General features: G+C 37.3%; 2 pseudogenes; both read right to left on the minus strand.

The window, feature by feature from the left end:
* Positions 1-257: 257 nt before the first annotated feature.
* On the minus strand, positions 258-6,617 carry LOC141416530 (olfactory receptor-like protein OLF4; annotated as a pseudogene).
* A 5,140-nt stretch (positions 6,618-11,757) lies between these two features.
* LOC141416531 (olfactory receptor 1571-like) lies at positions 11,758-12,587 on the minus strand (annotated as a pseudogene).
* Between the last annotated feature and the right edge of the window lie 856 nt (positions 12,588-13,443).

Genomic DNA, 13,443 nt, shown 5'->3' on the forward strand with positions numbered 1-13,443 from the left:
TTTTGAAAATGACAAAATGTAGTGTGTTGAATGTCATAGAGAGAAAAAGTATAAGAGCAAATTTTTAAAATAAATTGTAGTAAAATCCTGAAATCAGAAAAAGACAAACTCTAGAAGCAAAATACAAGGGGAAATTTCTAATTCACCCATCTAATCAAATAACCCCATCTCTGACCTTGAGGCTTGAGTCCCACAATCATGGGCACTTACTTAATCTCAGAACAATTGTTTCATTGTTTCTGTCTGGAAAGAACACTTCAGTGCGGTCTCAGAGCACTGTTGATGTCTTTGTTCCTCAGACTATAGATGAAGCAGTTCTGCATGGGGGCAGCCACACTGTATATTACTGAAGCTATTGAAGTGGAGTGTGAGTTTTGGGGCACAGCAGAACTAAGGTACCTTCCTATGCTTGTGCTATAAAATAAGGAGACCACTGAGAGGTGAGACACACAGGTGGAAAATGCTTTGTACTTCTCTTGAGCTGATGATATTGAACAGATGGAAAAAAACTGACTTAGAGTAAGAGAAAAGAGTACCAGCAAGAGGTCAGCAAGTCATCACCAGAGCTGCCAAATCACATCATTAAGAAAAGCATCAAGCATGCATGGTGGACAGCCTGATTAAGTTCAGAAAAAGTATGGGATTTTCATGCCTATTTAGAAGGACAGTTGTAGCACTATTAACCTTTTTAGGATGGAATTCAGGAAGCTTACCATCCAGGACACCAGAGCTAGCAACACACAGAGCCATGAATTCATGATGACTGTGTAGTGCAGGGGGTGGCAGATGGCCACAAAGAGGTCATAGGATATCACAGTCAGCAGAAAAGTGTTCAATCTTGCAAAGAGTAGAAAAAAATGCATTTGAGTGATGCAATCTTCATAACTTATCACCTTTCTGTGTGTTGCAATGTTCACCAGCATCTTTAGGCCAGTTGTGAATGTGAAGCAGATATCCACAAAGGAAAAAGTACGTTGGCATGTACAGGTGGGAGTCTGAGATGGTGGCCAGGATGATGGGCAGATTCTTAATCACAAAGAGCAGTTACATGGACAGGAACAGTCCAAAGACAATGGGTTGCACCCTGAGGTCCACTGGAATTACCAGAAGGAGAAATTCTGAAATTCTTCACTCATTCATTAACCACATGTGGTTGAAGTCACAAGGAAAAAATGAGAAAAAAGACACTGACACAATCATGAACAATAAAACTTGACATAAATTCTGCCTTCTGTATTCTACAGTTAAGATGTGAATTCCTATGTGTTACATATCAGTCTGCTCCTGCCATTTCTAAATTTGAAAATCCTGTCCTCTTTTTCCTAGAGGCTATGGATTCAACTATTTTTACATGTTAGTACATTTATGCTCTGGAGGTATACAATTTAGTGATGATCTTGCATCAGGCACTATAGAGAAATGATTGACCTGTAAAGGCATCATATATTCCTAAAATCTAATGATGAAAATATGATGTACACACTAAGTTAAATACAGGAAGGTAAAAAATAATAATTTCTATTGTTCAGTGATGATCAATTGAAATATTTTCTTTGTTAATCCATCTGTTAGCCCTATGTTCTGTTGTTTATATTATTAGTTACTTTTTTGTGGTATGAGCTTTGAACTTAGTGTGTCACACTTGCTAGGCAGACACATGAACAATTCATTCCCCCTCCATCCTTTTTTCTTTGGCTTTAGCTGTTTTTTAGTTGGGCCTTGTATATTTCCTCAGAACTGGCCTTGGTTAGGATTCCTCCTACTTATGCCTGCAGTAGCATGGATTACAGGTGAGCACCACCACAACTTGTCTAGCACAGTCAAGATCAAGGTCCTGGGTTCCATCCATAGAATTGCCAAGTGTTCCAAAGATGTTTTGTTAGTAAAGAAAAAGAAAAATGGAAAGAGAGGAGACATTGTAAGGAAAAAAAAAACCTTTATTTTTCTGGCTGCATTCCAATTACAACTATATCCATTTGGGTAGAAGTAATGTAAGAAGAAGATTAAAAACATATTTCAAAAGGAATAAAGTATTTTTGGGTGTAATGATAGGAGGAATACCCTTTTGGGAAAAACAAGCACATAGAGAAGATTTAATCAAAAATTCAAAAATGTAAACCTGCAAGAACAACCAAACCCTGCCCAGTTTTTATATGAAATATTAAGAAATATTTTTTCCTTTAGCATTCAGTATCATGTGTTTAATTGGGTGTTTATGTTGAATTGCATTCTAGCTGAAGCATAATGATGCTGCATGTGATTGGGATAAAATGTGCTGTTCCAATAAATCTATATCCACACAGTGATCAAGTCAGAGTGAGTGGCTCAGCATTCACCTCAAACATTTATCTTTTTTTCCACTGAAAATATTTTAAAATTCTCTGTTGTAGCTATTTTGTAGCATAAAAATGACTATTGTTATCTCTAGATATTCTAATCCTCAGGAGATCACAAATTGTAACCTATCTTCCTGTGATTTTGTCCTCATTGTCAACCTTTCCCCGTTTTCACTCTCCCCACCCCCCACTCTCTGGTAACCACTCTTCTACTCTCTACTTCTGTGAGATTGACTTTTTAGAGTTCAAATGGAAAACTACTAGTTATTTCTCATCATATGCAATATGTCAGGCACAAATAGACAAATGATAATTGAATTTTTAACACATAATAGCTGAGGAGGCAGAGATTTTTCTCCATTTCCTTGTGTGACATCTTTTCTGCATCATTCCAGAGCTTTCTGTTTTGAATTTTGTGGAGATACTCAATGTACACACACAAGTGGTGTCTCTGGTTTCATCCAGTGTCAGAGCCAGCAGTGGGACTGTGCCTGTGTGATTTGGCATTTGGCCTGTGAGAAAGCTCCAAGGAACTGAGACTATGGTTTCAGGACCAGACCTTGCCTGTATGATTTGATATCTGGCCTTGTGAGAAAGCTCCAAGGAACTGAGACAAAGGTCTCAGGACCAGACCTTGCCCATGTAATTTGGCATCTGGCCTTGTGAGAAAGGTTCCCCAGAAGGCTTTGTGTCCTTCAGATGTAAATAAGAAAGTTATACTGACCATGTGCTTCTCCTGCCCTCTCTGTTCCCATTTTAAGAGAGACATAACAAAGAGCTAATTTTAACTGTGCTTCCTGTACTAATGTAACATTGACACACAATACTTGGCATGCTTTTTCTGACCAAATGCTCTCTGTGAAAAAACAGTTCATAAAAAACAGAAGTGATCTTCAATAAAGTGGCTATTGAGCACAATTTGATAGTCCCCCCATCTTTTCTGGCTCCAGTCATCCAGGTCCAACCAATAAATGGCAACAGCTAGCACCCTGAACAGGAACCTGAAGGATACTTTTGAAAGTGGTGCGGAGACCCTCACAGAAGGAGGTAAGTGAGACAAGATGGGGCAAAATCAGTGCAGAGTCCAGCCTTTTCTTTCACTCTTGCATCATTTTTTATTATGAGGAGGAGCTCGAGTTTCCAAACAACAGTTAAAGGACTGTTTAGAAGTAATTTGTGAGTATAATCCTTGGTTTCCTGAGGAAGGTTCTTTACATGAAGAAGTTTGGGAGCGAGCATGTGAAAATGTTGAAAAGGCATACATACAAGGGAGAAAAAAATACCTGTTCATTTTTGGATAACATGGGCGCTGGTTAAATCTGTAATTCTTATACTTGGGTGAGAGAGAAGGGAAGAAAATTTAGAAAAAGATACTGTTGCATCCCTTCATGAGTATGAATTAGATGAAGAAGATATGGAAAAAATCACTAAGGAAAGTAAATGATGCTTCAGTTATGGCTTTACTGTGCCAGAGGAAACTGAAAGTAAACCGCAGCAATTTCAATGGCTCCTCCAAGAGAAACTGCTGATCTTTATCCTCCTCTACCAGAGGACAAGGAATGGGAAGAGCACTCCGATAGGGTGAACATTGAAGAGGAAATGCGTTACTTACATATTAGCCCCAACAAGGGCTGGGAAAGAAAGAATGACCCTTCATTAGCAGCTCGCATTCCCATCCCCCCACGGCCACATGAATTGTGACTGCTGTTTCCTGTTATGTTTAATATGAATAGCAATAACACTTATAATGGATTGGTATGAATCTTATAAAAGACTTTAAAAAGGCTTTTGCAACTTATGGTCCTGCTTCTCCTTTTTGTAAAGAATATTTGGCTAGATGGATCAATGACACTGGGTGGATTCCCTGTGATTTTCATATTGTGGTAAAAATGACATTACCATCAGCGGAGTTTTTGCAATGGAAAATGTGGTTATCTGATGAAGCCCACAAAAGAGTTAGAGCTTTAGGGCAGCAAGGCAATGTTGGGGCTGTTTCATATGAGATGCTGACTGGTACAGGTGCTTGGCTGTCACAGGCTCATCAGGTTAAAAATATACCCCGTGCTGCCTTGCCTCATGTGCATGATGTCACTTTGGCTGCATGAGACAAAATTAATATGCGGGCAGAATATTAAGGCAGCTATAAAAAATACAAGAGGGACCAACAGAACCTTATTCTGATTTTATAGGAAGATTGGAGGACTCCATAGAAAAACAGGTGAGAGGAGATCAAACGCAAAAAATCTTACTACGTCAATTGGCTTTTGATAATGCTAATGAGGACTGCCAAAGTCTCATTCAACCAATTAAGGAAACTGGTGATATTATGGACTATTTAAAGGCCTGTCGTAATGTAGGTACTTTAAAACATAAAGCCAGAGTTGCTGCTTTACAAACCATGGCAATACAGAAACAAAAAACAGACAAATGTTTTAATTGTGGCCCCTGAATAATGAAAAATTACAGGCTTTAAAACAATTAGTTCAAGAACAGTTAGAGCACAAACATATAGAACCTTCCTTTTCTCCTTGGAATTCCCCAGTGTTTGTTATTAAGAAAAAAAATCAGAAATATGGAGACATTAATTGGCTTCATCTTTCTCTGGGTATACCAAATTATAAACTTACTAATTTGTTTTCTATCTTAGAAGGTGATACTGCCCTGGACAGTCCTCAGACTTTAACACCTGCTGCTAAAAATGAATTACAATTTTTAAAGTCATGATTAAAGACTGCATTTCTAACAAGATTTTATCCTTTAAAACCTATTTCCCTGCTAATATTTCCTTCTCCTTCTAACATTACCTTTACTCTTTGTCTTGTCAGTTTTTGTATAAGATACTCCTGTCTCCAATGACAATTAAAATCTTACAAAACTTCTAAGGCCACGGTCATGCTGGGATTGCTACATTTAAAAAGTGAAAAAGGGGGAATTGTCAGAACAAGCAATGGGATCATGCCTGTGTGATTTGGTATCTGGCCTTGTGAAAAAGCTCCAAGGAACTGAGACAAAGGTCTCAAGACCAGGCCTTGCATGTGTGATTTGGTATCTGGCCTTGTGAGAAAGCTCCAAGGAACTGAGACAAAAGTCTCAGCACCAGACTGTGCCTGTGTGATTTTGTATCTGGCCTTGTGAGAAAGCTCTAAGAAACTGAGGCAAAGGTCTCAGGACTAGATGTCCAGAAAAACAACAGTGTTCAAGGTTCCCCAGATGGCTTCATGTCCTTCAGATGTAAATAAGAAAGTTATGCTGACCATGTGCTTCTCCTGCCTCTCCTGTTCCCATTTTTAAACGAGACATAACAAAGAGTTAATTTTAACTGTGCTTCCTTGTACTCATGTAACCTTGACACACAATACTTGGCATGCTTTTTCTGACCAAATGCTCTCTGTGAAAAAACAGCTTATAAAAAACCGAAGCGATCTTCAATAAAGTGGCTATTGAGCACAATTCAATAGTCCCCCCCACAATCTTTTCCAGCACCAGCCACCCAGATCCAGCCAATGAATGGGAAAACAAGTTAAATTGAATGGTTCTGAAGAACTGCATTGAACAAAATTGAACTTAGCATAATACCCAAAACCTCATACTATCAAGATGATCTATAATTTGATTGGAAATGGCATAGATATAAATTAATGCAAAGAAGTATGATCCACTAGTAGTGTGACCCATTGCATCTACTTATGGGCTATATACTGTCCTAACTGTATGAAGACATTTAATTGTGACATGATCATATTTTAATAGGATTGGAAAAGCCTGAATAGATAATAATATCTGGCATATACATCTGTCTAGCTGGAGGAAAGTCAAGGTGGTCCCTTAGCTCATATGTCTTAAAAAATCTCAGAAGAATTAAAGACCTCAGTATGAATGTAAGAATACATTTTTAGAGGAAGAGAAGTATTTTAAAAGTTCATGGGTGAGCAAAATCCCTTTGAAATTCATAAATAGTAAGATGGACATATTTTACTAAATAACACTAATAATTTTATGACAAAAATATCTCTCCAAAGTATGTAGAGATACCTTAGATTGCAAAATGACATTACCATGCTGACACCTGTAGAAAATACACATATGAAAATAATAAGTACATCAACATGGTGCTCCATCTCAGAAATGTCCTCATGTCACTGCTTGTCCTTCCACAGGTAAGGAACTGTTTCTCTTTTCCACATGATTAAATACAAAAGATAAAAATTGGTACATGTTGTACTCACACTGAACCCACTTTAAGTCTCTCAGTCCCTTTTGTAACTGGGCTTCCATGGCCATCACTTCACTATCACCAGTGACCCTGCATTGTTGAGTTCAGTGTTCACTTTCCTCTCTAGTATGGAAAATAATCACATCAAAGAATTAAACAAGCTATAGCCATCTCTTTGCTCTGGGCTGGGCTGCATTGTTCTCTGGGGACCTTAAGTGAATGTTCTTGTCTTTCATCTTTCAGAAGCTTTGCTGCAGCACCTGCTGGGTTCTCAGATTCACCTGGGTGGTTTTACTGAATAGAAGGTTGCTGTATGGAAGCCCCAGTTCTTCCATGGATGGTCAATGATGCAGAATGAAGATATGAAATAACAGGAGACAGAGGAAAGGAACAAGCTTCAGTCCCTGAGCCAGATGAGTTCTTCACGAAAACAACCATGTCCAGTTCAAGCTGAGGTTGCAAACACTGCAGGACAATGACAGGGAATTACTTCAAGCTCTGTTCTCAGCTCACTAGGAACAGTTTCATCTTTATTATTCCAATTCTCACCATCATAACCCTGAGTGATGTTGTTCTACAGAGAAAGCATCATTTCTTGCTGATTCTCTTTTCCCAAGACACCTGCTTAATGACAGGTGAATCAATGATTATTACCTATCCAAGAGACTCTCTTGACTATCAGAGATCTAATCTCTAACAACTCATCACAATCCTCATTTATGCTTTCTTAAAACTCTAAGACTGAAGATCTTTTCTTGAGTGGATCCAATGGGTCCCCCAAGACCCATGTGGTGGGGACACAGCCCTGATATCTCCAAAAATTTTATTACTCCTCTCCTCAACATGGGGGTAGCCTGTGGTCCCTTGATATAAGTGATAAGTCCTATAATGCTTTGCTTTGTCATCCTTTTTTATAAAAAATTAAACATAAACATTTAAACACATGAGAAGTCCTTTACACAAGTTGAAAAATTGTTTGATAGTTCAAAGTTAAATATATGTGTTTTGTACATATTGCCTGGGGATAAGCAACTTCTAGGAATTCTCAGATTTAGTTTTTATAAGAGTCCATTCTTTGTGTTCTGTTCTGTTCTGAGTCTCATTCTACATCCATACAAATAAGGCCCATAATGAGTAAGTGATCTGTCCACTTGGGACCATTGGGAGTTAGGTCCTTTACATATGAATTTTAGAGGCTACAGAAATATTCATTCCCTAATAAAACAGAAACACTGTGAGGGTCAGGGCCTCCATGCCTAGGACCTAGCAGGTGATATGTATTGATGATTATTTTAGAACAAGTTGATTGAGACATCACCAGGATATGCTGGTGAATTCTCTAAGGCTGGTTGATGAGTGAGGATATTCAGTGAGGAGGAAAAGTACAGGAGTTTCATTGAATAAATGTGGAAAAGGAATTGAGGACAGTGAATAGGGAAGTGTATAAGGGAAGTTCTCACCAGTGTTCAGGAAGGTGTACTATAGGTCAAGACTGCTCTACTCTAAGTGAACAACTAATCTTCCATGTTGTGAAGAAACCATGGCTAGAAACCAAGGACAGGTCCTAGTGCTGAAAGTGAGTATTGGCAAACAACCACAAAACAATATGACCTCAGTCCCATGAGGAATGAGTCTAGAGCAGCCTTCTAAGCCCAAGATGAGAACATAGTATCAGCAATGATGTGATTGGACCATGATGAGATTCCAAGCAGATAAACCAGCTAAGCCATGCCTCGAATTTCAATCTACATAATGATTACACATGGGTGTTGTCTTAAGACAAACCATTTGTGGTCATTTTTGAAGAGCAATAGTGCATTCCCAATCTAGGTGTTTTAATGTGTTAATTATATCACTTCAATTATTTAGCATTTTTTAGTATATTTAAAGACTTCATAATTGTACATATTATGGAGAATGATGTGCTCCTTTAAGACATGTATAGAATGTGTGAGAATTTATTCCAGGCTATTTCCATGTACAGTATTTCTAATATTCATTACTGATTTGTGTTGGCAACATTCAATATGCTGCTTTTATAGATATTTTTACTACAATTACAGGACTGATTAATATTCCATTGTGTATCTATACTTCAGTTTTCTACTCCATTCATTTTTAAATGGACAGTTTGCTTCCATATCTTGGCTATTGTGAATAATCTTGAAGTAAATATGGAAAGGTACATATCTGTTTGGCATACTCACTTCCTCTTTTTAAACTTACACTGAGTAATGGGATTGCTAGTTCACATATTTGTATTATCTTTTTTAAGGAACCTCCTTGTTTTTCTTCACAATGGCTGTATTCATTCACATTCAACCAGCACTGAATTAAAATTTCCTTCACTCCAACCTCAACACATTTCTTTTTGCAGTGATCAGAATTGATCCCAGGGACTCAAACATGCTGTGCAAATATTCTACCCTTTGTTACGCCTCCAGCCATCCAGAGTCTTTTCAGTTCAATTTGTTAGTTGCTAATCATGAGTGTAACCAGGATGCAGTGGTGTCACATTGTGGTTTTGATTGCCATCTGCCTATGATTAGTGACTGAACATTTTTTTTCATAGACATTCTGCTGCCATTTTTATGTTCTTGTTTTGAGGAAAGGTGTTTCTGATCAGTAACAGAAAAAATTCACAGTTTCTGATCTGTGAACTTTGTTCATTTATTACTTTCTACAAATTGTACAAAGTATTGGGTCCCATTATGAATTTTTCATATGTGTATGTAGGACACTTTGATCAAATGATCCCTCAATATGCAGTCATCCCACATCCCTCTTCCTGCTGTCCCCTGTCCTGTCCCCTTTCCTGGCCCTAAATAGTCCCCCTTTGATTTTTATATCTTTTAAATAAATGTGAGAGGAAACGTGATACTGTTATTTCTGTGTCAGGTTTATTTCAGGTCATCACATTTTTTTTATTTTTCATTTTTGAAGGTTGTTTTGAAGTGTTACTGGATATGATACATTATGATCCTCTGTCAAATGATTAGTTTTGATATGCATTTCCTTTATGGCTAAGAATGTTGAGTATTTTTTAATCCACTTGCCATTTCTATTTTTTTGAAGAACTGTCTATTTAATTCATTTACCTAAATACTATGGTAAAGATAAGTAAGTTTGAGAGACAATTTAAAAGATATGAGAGGCTCTGGGTAAATTATCTTTTAATGTAAAACTATTTTATATTAGGGACTTGAACATCCATGGTGTTTGGTATATGTAGGAATCCTAAGGTCCTGAAAAACAGGCTATCCTGATACTGAGGGACAATAGTTTAGAACAATAGTTGACAAATATACTCTTTGTGCCAAATTTAGCCTGTGCTTTTCTTTGTAAATAAAGTTTTATTGGTTCATGGCCACACTCATTCAATATGTGTTGTCTATAGCTACTTTCATGGCACAATGATGAGTTTGGGGATCCATGGAAGTCCTGTAACTAAGTCTCCATGAATATCCACGGATGTCTGGACTTTCATTCTGATTTTCTTCTCTAAGAAGATCATTTAGCTGGTGTAGCTAGAAGTGAAAGGAGACACACTCCAAGACTTTAAATGTATTCAGGATTTTAAATTTTCTTTGGCAACAGAATAGGGTGGGATTGGCAGTGTGACTCAAAAAGTATCTCTGCTGTTCTATGTTCAAATCCTGCCTTAACCAAATGACAACTCCAGGATATCCTGCAGGGATACAAAAGTGTATGTGGAAGAGAAGCCAGTATCCCATCTAAAGCCACTTTAGGTAAGCCAACAGTAAGATGAGTTGCCAGTAAATTAGAATGTCCAGGCATGGTTGTTAGAACCTGGCCAGCTGACACACTACTGACTGCAGATGCACTAAGAGATGAGTCTAGCTCTGAATAACTTCTCACTATTTAGTTCCATTGAGAGTAAAGGAATTATATTATACCATTTGATTTTAGGAATGCTTGTCATGTATCCTTACAATGTCCCAAAGATAGAGAAAAGATTATAATAACCTGCTACTTTGTAATTTTGACATTACTGTGATATTTAAAGACAACATCTATAGTTACCTGTGATTCAAATGTATTTGATATAATCAAATTTAATAATGACTACATGGAGATTAATTTCTATGCAAAAGAACATAGGTGCATATATAGAAGAGCTTGTGGACTGTAAGTGCATGACTGGGGAAGAAGTCATACTTTCTCACATGTCTTGCTTTGACTATGAAGACTAAATGATTTCTGAGCATGGAGGAGATATATAATAGGTGACATTGCTATTGTTCATCACTGCCTCTTTAATGGTTGTAATAAAATGTAGAAAAGTTGAATATTTAATTTAATGCATGGAAGGACTCATACTTGTATGCAGCACTGGATGTTCTAAAGCCTCAACTGAAAGATAATTCAGTAGTAAAACATAAGCATGTCCACTAATTTTCATTGAGTAAGCCCCCTTATCTGTGAACATATATCAGTGCTCACATTTACAGTGTGAAAAAGGAATATCATTCATGGAAATTCAGAGTTCATCATAAATGTTTCCTCACTGTATTTTAGGTCATCTGCCAGTCATAGGTCAACTGAATCAATCTCTTATTTCAACATATCTTTCCATGGAAATTTCACATGGAGATGAGCATTTTATAATCTGCTTTTGCAAATGATTATAAGATTCATAAGAATCTTGGCCATTAGAAGACAACCCAAGATCAGTTACAATACACACTGGTGTGTTAAAACCTACATTATCAGGAAGAAAAGTTAATATAGTAACACACATAGGAATGATGAACTGACGATTGCAAAACTGGGGCTTCAGATTTTCCTCTTGGATAATATTGTCATTGTCACATGACTATTGGTTAAAGAATCAATAAAGGAAAAATAACTCAGTTTGATTTGAGTCATTTAAAAAGAAACTATTGCTCAGAAATCTATATCATCCATGAGACAAACAGAAACTTCAGTATTTCCAATCCTCGATTGAAAACATCCTTGAGGATGTATCAAATTGATAAAGTGAACACTGCTTTAACATAAAAGGAGCAGAATTGTTACAAAATGAGTTACATAAATTTTGTAAAGAAGTTTAAATCAAAGAAACAAAACACAAACAAAAATAAAAATGAAGCAAAAATTACAGAAAATAAATAGAAGGAACAAGAAAGACTCCCACATTGTATCAAAAGATTGCAAGTTCTTTTTCTGAGCCTTCCAGCTCTGTGCTCAACAGAAGTTTTCTCTCCCACAGACAATGAGCACTTTTAAAGATTTTCTCTCAAAGAGTCTTTTCAGAGCCCTCTTGATGTCCTTGTTCCTCAGACTGTAGATAAAGGGATTCTGCATGGGACTGACAACAGTGTACATCACTGAGGCTGTTGCAGTTAAGTGTGGGTTTTGAGTCCCAGTAGAACTGATGTAACCACCTAGGCCTATGTAATAAAATAAGGAGACAACCATGAGGTGAGATGCACAGGTGGAAAATGCTTTGTACTTACCATGAGCTTTGGAAATGGCACAGGTGGAGGACACAACCTTGGATTTAGAATAAAGAATGCCACTGGGAGGCAAACAGCATAGTTGAAATATATATCACAATTTCATTAAGAAAAATGTGAGAACAGGCAAGGCATATCAACTGATTAGGTTTCCAGAAGTGTGGGATTTCCACCTCTGTACAGAAGAACAGTTGCAACACCACTGAGTTTTGCAAAAAGAATTCAAGACACTTGTGACACAGGACACCAGCCCAAGCAATACACAGAGCTGGTGTTTCATCGTGACTGTGTAGTGCAGGGGGTGACAGGTGGCCACAAAACAGTCATAGGCCAACACAGCCAAGAGGAAGTCATCCAATAACGTAAACAATGCAAAAAAAATTGCATTACACATCCTTCAAAACTAATAATCTTACTTTGTGTCTGGATGTTCACCAGCATCTTTGGGACAGTGGTGGAGGTGAAGCAGTGTAAATATATGAGAGGATGAAGATCTTTTTGTTCTGAGAATCTTAGCAGAAGAAATTTTGTAATGTTGGTATGATTTTGTGGATGCATATGCTGTATGTGAGTATCAGAAAAGAGAAAAATAACATGAGTACATTTTCATGTCTGGTTCCCTTTATCACATCTGCTGTGGCATATCTGATTAGTAATTCTTGTCCCTTCATAAATTTTCTGATTAATATAATATAACATATATTATAATATGATGTGATATATTATGACATATTATAATATAATATATTAAATAAGGGGATCATTTTATGCATCTAAGACATGATATTTGACTTGTAATCATGCTGGGAGCATTCTTTAGGCCATGAGCATAGGGTGCTGAGAGATAAAATACCTACAATCCATTCAGAGAGAAGTAAATAAGTAAACAAATTAATAAAATAAAAAAATAAATATTTTCACCTTTAACATCTTTAACACATGGTATATGATTGAGGACATAGACATATTTGCACTTAACACCATGCATGCATTTATTTAAATATCACATCCACCTCATAAATTAGTGTAGTTTTTATTTATCAATTATAAATGAAAAGATATTGTCATGCAGCATATCAGAGGGCTATCATTACAATTAAGAGTGAATCTGAGAATGAATGGAGGTCTTATTTTTATGTGATCTGGAAAGACAAGTTAACAAGATAATGTTAAGAAACTGCGATACGGCTTGGGAAGACGTGGACCAGGTGAGCTTCGTGGTACCGCGGTACCCCCACAGACAAGCCTGGGCCAGAGCAGCATAGCCCCCTGGACAGACTGACCTCCACCCGGGAAAAAAAGAGAAACTGAGTAATGAGCAAAAAGAACAGTTAAGACACGCTGGAGAGAGGGTGGGGTGCCCTGAGCGCTGAAGATTGGGGGAAGGGAATCCTTCCCGGGACTGTAAATAAAC

The sequence above is a fragment of the Castor canadensis genome, chromosome 14 (assembly GCF_047511655.1).
Source record: "Castor canadensis chromosome 14, mCasCan1.hap1v2, whole genome shotgun sequence".
Taxonomy (NCBI): domain Eukaryota; kingdom Metazoa; phylum Chordata; class Mammalia; order Rodentia; family Castoridae; genus Castor; species Castor canadensis.